Source organism: Triticum aestivum, chromosome 4B (assembly GCF_018294505.1).
Source record: "Triticum aestivum cultivar Chinese Spring chromosome 4B, IWGSC CS RefSeq v2.1, whole genome shotgun sequence".
NCBI classification, from domain to species: Eukaryota; Viridiplantae; Streptophyta; class Magnoliopsida; order Poales; family Poaceae; genus Triticum; species Triticum aestivum.
This window is the reverse complement of record NC_057804.1, coordinates 480,825,857-480,833,766: the sequence shown is the minus strand read 5'-3', so window position 1 is coordinate 480,833,766 and position 7,910 is coordinate 480,825,857.

The following is a 7,910-nucleotide window of genomic DNA, read 5'->3' as shown; positions in this document are numbered from 1 at the left end:
GGGAACGTAGCAGAAATTCAAAATTTTCCTACGTGTCACCAAGATCTATCTATGGAGAAACCAGTAACGAGGGGAAGGAGAGTGCATCTACATACCCTTGTAGATCGCTAAGCGGAAGCATTCAAGAGAACGAGGTTGAAGGAGTCATACTCGTCGTGATCCAAATCACCGGAGATCCTAGTGCCGAACGGACGGCACCTCCGCGTTGAACACACGTACAGCCCGGTGACGTCTCCCACGCCTTGATCCAGCAAGGAGAGAGGAAGAGGTTGAGGAAGACTCCGTCCAGCAGCAGCACAACGGCGTGGTGGTGGTGGAGGAGCGTGGCAATCCTGCAGGGCTTCGCCAAGCACCGCGGGAGACGAGGAAGGAGAGAGGTAGGGCTGCGCCTTGAGGGAGAAAACTCATGTCTCTGGCAGCCCCAAAACCCCCACTATTTATAGGAGGGGAGGTGGCTGCGCCCCCATCTAGGGTTCCCACCCTAGGGGTGCGGCATCCCTAGATGGGACTTGGAGGGGGCGGCCAAGAGGAGGAGAGAGGGGGGGCGCCCTAGGGTGGGCCTTTAGGCCCATCTGCGCCTAGGGTTTCCCCTCTCCCCTCCTAGCTGCTCCTTGGGCCTTGTGGGGAGTGCGCACCAGCCCACCTGGGGCTGGTCCCCTCCCACACTTGGCCCATGCAGCCCTCCGGGGATGGTGGCCCCACTTGGTGGACCCCCCGGGACCCTCCCGGTGGTCCCGGTACGTTACCGATAAAACCTGAAACTTTTCCGATGACCAAAACAAGACTTCCCATATATAAATCTTTACCTCCGGACCATTCCGGAACTCCTCGTGACGTCCGGGATCTCATCCGGGACTCCGAGCAACATTTGGTAACCACATACAAACTTCCTTTATAACCCTAGCATCATCGAACCTTAAGTGTGTAGACCCTACGGGTTCGGGAACCATGCAGACATGACCGAGACGTTCTCCCGTCAATAACCAACAGCGGGATCTGGATACCCATGTTGGCTCCCACATGTTCCACGATGATCTCATCGGATGAACCACGATGTTAAGGACTCAATCGATCCCGTATACAATTCCCTTTGTCTAGCGGTATTGTACTTGCCTGAGATTCGATCGTCGGTATGCCGATACCTTGTTCAATCTCGTTACCGGCAAGTCTCTTTACTCGTTCCGTAACACATCATTCCGTGATCAACCCCTTGGTCACATTGTGCACATTATGATGATGTCCTACCGAGTGGGCCTAGAGATACCTCTCCGTTAACCGGAGTGACAAATCCCAGTCTCGATTCGTGCCAACCCAACAGACACTTTCGGAGATACCTGTAGTGCACCTTTATAGCCACCCAGTTACGTTGTGATGTTTGGTACACCCAAAGCATTCTTACGGTATCCGGGAGTTGCACAATCTCATGGTCTAAGGAAATGATACTTGACATTAGAAAAGCTTTAGCATACGAACTACGATCTTTGTGCTAGGCTTAGGATTGGGTCTTGTCCATCACATCATTCTCCTGATGATGTGATCCCGTTATCAACGACATCCAATGTCCATGGTCAGGAAACCGTGACCATCTGTTGATCAACGAGCTAGTTAATTAGAGGCTTACTAGGGACATGGTGTTGTCTATGTACCCACACATGTATCTGAGTTTCCTATCAATACAATTATAGCATGGATAATAAACGATTATCATGAACAAGGAAATATAATAATAACTTATTTATTATTGCCTCTAGGGCATATTTCCAACAGTCTCCCACTTGCACTAGAGTCAATAATCTAGTTCACATAGCCATGTGATTAACACTGACAGGTCACATCGCCATGTTACCAACATCCAAAGAGTTTACTAGTGTCACTAAACTAGTTCACATCACCATGTGATTGAGTCTCAATGAGTTCTCGGGTTTGATCATGTTTTGCTTGTGAGAGAACTTTTTAGTCAACGGGTCTGCAACATTCAGATCCGTATGTACTTCGCAAATCTCTAAGTCATATTGTAAATGCTGCTTCTACGCTCCACTTGAAGCTATTCCAAATGGTTGCTCCACTATACGTATCCGGTTTGCTACTCAGAGTCACTCGGATAGGTGTTAAAGCTTGCATCGTCGTAACCCTTTATGCCGAACTCTTTATCACCTCCATAATCGAGAAACATATCCTTATTCCTCTAAGGATAATTTTGACTGCTATCTGGTGATCCACTCCTTGATCACCTTTGTACCCTCTTGCCAGACATGTGGCAAGGCACACATCAGGTGCGGTACTTAGCATAGCATACTGTAGATCCTACGTCTAAAGCATAGGGGATGACCTTCGTCCTTTCTCTCTGTTCTGCCGTGGTCGAGCTTTAAGTCTTAACTTCATACCTTACATCTCAGGCAAGAACTCCTTCTTTGACTGATCCATCTTGAACACCTTCAAGATCATGTCAAGGTATATGCTCATTTGAAAGTACCATTAAGCGGTTTTGATCTATCCTCATAGATCTTGATGCTCAATGTCCAAGTAGCTTAATTCAGGTTTTCCATTGAAAAACACTTTTCAAACAACCCTATATGCTTTACAGAAAATTCTACATCATTTCTGATCAACAATATGTCAACAACATATACTCATCAGAAATTCTATAGTGCTCCCACTCACTTCTTTGGAAATACAAGTTTCTCATAAACTTTGTATAAACCCAAAATCTTTGATCATCTTATCAAAGTACACATTCCAACTCCGAGATGCTTACTCCAGTCCATGGAACGATCGCTGGAGCTAGCATACCTTTTAGCATCCTTAGGATCGACCAAACCTTTCTGATTGTATCACATACAATCTTTCCTTACGAAAACTGGTAAGGAAAATCGTTTTGACATCCATCTGCGAGATTTCATAAATACAGCTAATGCTAACATGATTCCGACGGACTTAAGCATCGCTACGGATGAGAAAATCTCATCGTAGTCAACTCCTTGAACTTGTGAAAAACTCTTCGCCACAAGTCGAGCTTCATAGACGGTGACATTACCGTCCACGTCCGTCTTCTTCTCAAAGATCCATTTATCTCAATGGCTTGCCGATCATCGGGCAAGTCCACCAAAGTCCATGCTTTGTTCTGATACATGGATCCTATCTCGGACTTCATGGCTTCTAACCATTTGTCGGAATTTGGGCCCACCATCGCTTCTCCATAGCTCGTAGGTTCATTGTTGTCTAGCAACATGACCTTCAAGACAGGATTACTATACCACTCTGGAGTAGTACGCATCCTTGTCACCCTACGAGGTACGGTAGTGACTTGATCCAAAACTTCATGATCACTATCATAAGCTTCTACTTCAATTGGTGTAGGTGCCACAGGAACAACTTCCTGTGCCCTGCTACACACTTGTTGAAGTGACGATTCAATCACCTCATCAAGTCTCCACCATCCTCCCACTCAATTCTTTCGAGAGAAACTTTTCCTCGAGAAAGGACCCGTTTCTAGAAACAATTACTTTTGCTTCCAGATCTGAGATAGGAGGTATACCCAACCATTTTGGGTATCCTATGAAGATGTATTTATCCGTTTTGGGTTCGAGCTTATCACGATGAAACTTTTCCACATAAGCGTCGCAGCCCCAAACTTTTAAGAAACGACAACTCAGGTTTCTCCAAACCACAGTTCAACCGGTGTCGTCTCAACGGAATTATGTGGTGCCCTATTAAAGTGAGTGCGGTTGTCTCTAATGCCTAACCCATGAACGATAGTGGTAATTCGATAAGATACATCATGGTACGCACAATATCCAATAGGGTGCAAATATGATGTTCGGACACACCATCACATTATGGTGTTCCAGGCGGTATTAATTGTGAAACAATTTCCACAATGTCTTAATTGCGTGCTAAAGCTCGTAACTCAGATACTCATTTCTATGTTCATATCATAGACATTTTATCCTCTTGTAACGATGATCTTCAACTTTACTCTGATATTACTTGAACCATTCAATAATTCAGACTTGTGTTTCATCAAGTAAATATACAACATCTACTCGAATCATCTGTGAAGTAAGAACATAACGATATTCATTGCATGCCTCAGCACTCATTGGACTGCACACATCAAAATGTGTTACTTCCAACAAGTTGCTATCTAGTTCCATCTTACTGAAACCGAGGCTTTTCAGTCATCTTGTCCATGTGGTATGATTTGCATATCTCAAGTGATTCAAAATCAAGTGAGTCTAAATGATCCATCTGCATGGAGTTTCTTCATGCGTATGCACCAATAGACATGGTTCGTATGTCTCAAACTTTTCAAAAATTAGTGAGTCCAAAGATCCATCAACATGGAGCTTCTTCATGCGTTTTATACCAATATGACTTACACGGCAGTGCCACAAGTAAGTGGTACTATCATTACTATCTTATATCTTTTGGCATGAAAATGTGTATCACTACGATCGAGATTCAATAAACCATTCCTTTAGTTGCAAGACCATTGAAGGTATTATTCAAATAAATAGAGTAACCATTATTCTCCTTGAATGAATAACCGTATTGCGATAGACATAATCCAATCATGTCTATGCTCAACGCAAACACCAAATGACAATTATTCAGGTTTAATACTAATCTTGATGGTAGAGGGAGCGGGCGATGTTTGATCACATCAACCTTGGAAAGACTTCCAACACACATCGTCATCTCACCTTTAGCTAGTCTCCGTTTATTCCGTAGCTCTTTATTTCAAGTTACTAACACTTAGCAACCGAACCAGTATCTAATACCCTGGTGCTACTAGGAGTACTAGTAAAGTACACATTAACACAATGTATATCCAATATACTTCTATCGACCTTTCCAGCCTTCTTATCTACCAAGTATCTAGGGTAATTCTGCTCCAGTGGTTGTTCCCCTTATTACAGAAGCACTCAGTCTCGGGTTAAGGTTCAACCTTGGGTTTCTTCACTGGAGCAGCAGCTGATTTGCCGTTTCATGAAGTATCCCTTCTTGCCCTTCTTGAAACTAGTGGTTTCACCAACCATCAACAATTGATGCTCCTTCTTGATTTCTACTTTCGCGGTGTCAAACATCGCGAATACCTCAAGGATCATCATATCTATCCCTGATATGTTATAGTTCATCACGAACCTCTAGCGGCTTGGTGGCAATTACATTGGAGAAACATCACTATCTCATCTGGAAGATCAACTCCCACTCGATTAAAGTGATTGTTGTACTCAGACAATCTGAGCACAAACTCAACGATTGAGCTTTTCTCCCTTAGTTTGCAGGCTAAGAAAATCATCGGAGGTATCATACCTCTTGACGTGGGCACGAGCCTGAAATCCCAATTTCAGCACTCCAAACATCTCATATGTTCCGCGACATTTCGAAAAACGTCTTTGGTGCCTCTACTCTAAACCGTTTAACTGAACTATCATGTAGTTATCAAAACGTGTATGTCCGATGTTCACAACATCCACAAACGACGTTTGGGGTTCAGCACACTGAGCGGTGCATTAAGGAGATAAGCTTTCTACTATCCGCATAATCGCTACTGTCAACTTTCAACTATATTTACTCTAGGAACATATCTAAACAGTGGAACTAAAGCGCGAGCTTACGACATAATTTGCAAAGGGCTTTTGACTATGTTCAGGATAATTAAGTTTATCTCATGAACTCCCCCTCAGATAGACATCCCTCTAGTCATCTAAGTGATTACATGATCCGAGTCAACTAGGCCGTGTCCGATCATCACGTGAGACGGACTAGTCATCATCGGTGAACATCTTCATGTTGATCGTATCTACCATACGACTCATGCTCGACCTTTTGATCTCTTGTGTTCCGAGGCCATGTCTGTACATGCTAGGCTCATCAAGTTAACCTAAGTGTTTCGCGTGTGTAAATCTGGCTTACACCCACTGTATGTGAACGTAATAATCTATCACACCTGATCATCACGTGGTGCTTCGAAACGACGAACTTTTGCAATGGTGCACAGTTAGGGGGAACACTTTCTTGAAATTTTAATGAGGGATCATCTTATTTACTACCGTCGTTCTAAGCAAATAAGATGCATAAACATGATAAACATCACATGCAATCAAATAGTGACATGATATGGCCGATATCATATTGCTCCTTTTGATCTCCATCTTTGGGGCTCCATGATCATCATCTTCACCGGCATGACACCATGATCTCCATCATCATGATCTCCATCATCGTGTCTCCATGAAGTTGTCTCGCCAACTTATTACTTCTACTACTATGGCTACCGGTTAGCAATAAAGTAAAGTAATTACATGGCGCTGTTCAATGACACGCAGGTCATACAATAAATAAAGACAACTCCTATGGCTCCTGCCGGTTGTCATACTCATCGACATGCAAGTCGTGATTCCTATTACAAGAACATGATCAATCTCATACATCACATATCATTCATCACATTCTTCTTGGCCATATCACATCACATAGCATACCCTGCAAAAACAAGTTAGACGTCCTCTAATTGTTGTTTGCATGTTTTACTTGGCTGCTATGGGTTTCTAGCAAGAACGTTTCTTACCTACGCAAAACCACAACGTGATATGCCAATTGCTATTTACCCTTCATAAGGACCCTTTTCATCGAATCCGTTCCGACTAAAGTGGGAGAGACTGGCACCCGCTAGCCACCTTATGCACCAAGTGCATGTCAGTCGGTGGAACCTGTCTCACGTAAGTGTACGTGTAAGGTCGGTCCGGGCCGCTTCATCCCACAATACCGTAGAAACAAGATTAGACTAGTAACGGTAAGCATATTGAACAAAATCAACGCCCACAACTACTTTGTGTTCTACTCGTGCAAAGAATTTACGCAATAGACCTAGCTCTGATACCACTGTTGGGGAACGTAGCAGAAATTCAAAATTTTCCTACGTGTCACCAAGATCTATCTATGGAGAAACCAGCAACGAGGGGAAGGAGAGTGCATCTACATACCCTTGTAGATCGCTAAGCGGAAGCGTTCAAGAGAACGAGGTTGAAGGACTCATACTCGTCGTGATCCAAATCACCGGAGATCCTAGTGCCGAACGAACGGCACCTCCACGTTCAACACACGTACATCCCGGTGACGTCTCCCACGCCTTGATCCAGCAAGGAGAGAGGGAGAGGTTGAGGAAGACTCCTTCCAGCAGCAGCACAATGGCATGGTGGTGGTGGAGGAGCGTGGCAATCCTGCAGGGCTTCGCCAAGCACCATGGGAGACAAGGAGGGAGAGAGGTAGGGTTGCGCCTTGAGGGAGAAAACTCATGTCTCTGGCAGCCCCAAAACCCCCACTATTTATAGGAGGAGGGGAGGTGGCTGCGCCCCCATCTAGGGTTCCCACCCTAGGGGTGCGGCAGCCCTAGATGGGACTTGGAGGGGGCGGCCAAGAGGGAGAGAGAGGGGGCGCGCCCTAGGGTGGGCCTTTAGGCCCATCTGCGCCTAGGGTTTCCCCTCTCCCCTCCTAGCTGCGCCTTGGGCCTTGTGGGGGGCGCACCAGCCCACCTGGGGCTGGTCCCCTCCCACACTTGGTCCATGCAGCCCTCCGGGGATGGTGGCCCCACTTGGTGGACCCCCCGGGACCCTCCCGGTGGTCCCGGTACGTTACCGATAAAACCCGAAACTTTTCCGGTGACCGAAACAAGATTTCCCATATATAAATCTTTACCTCCGGACCATTCCGGAACTCCTCGTGACGTCTGGGATCTCATCCGGGACTCCGAACAACATTCGGTAACCACATACAAACTTCCTTTATAACCCTAGCGTCATCGAACCTTAAGTGTGTAGACCCTACGGGTTCGGAAATCATGCAGACATGACCGAGACGTTCTCCGGTCAATAACCAACAGCGGGATCTGGATACCCATGTTGGCT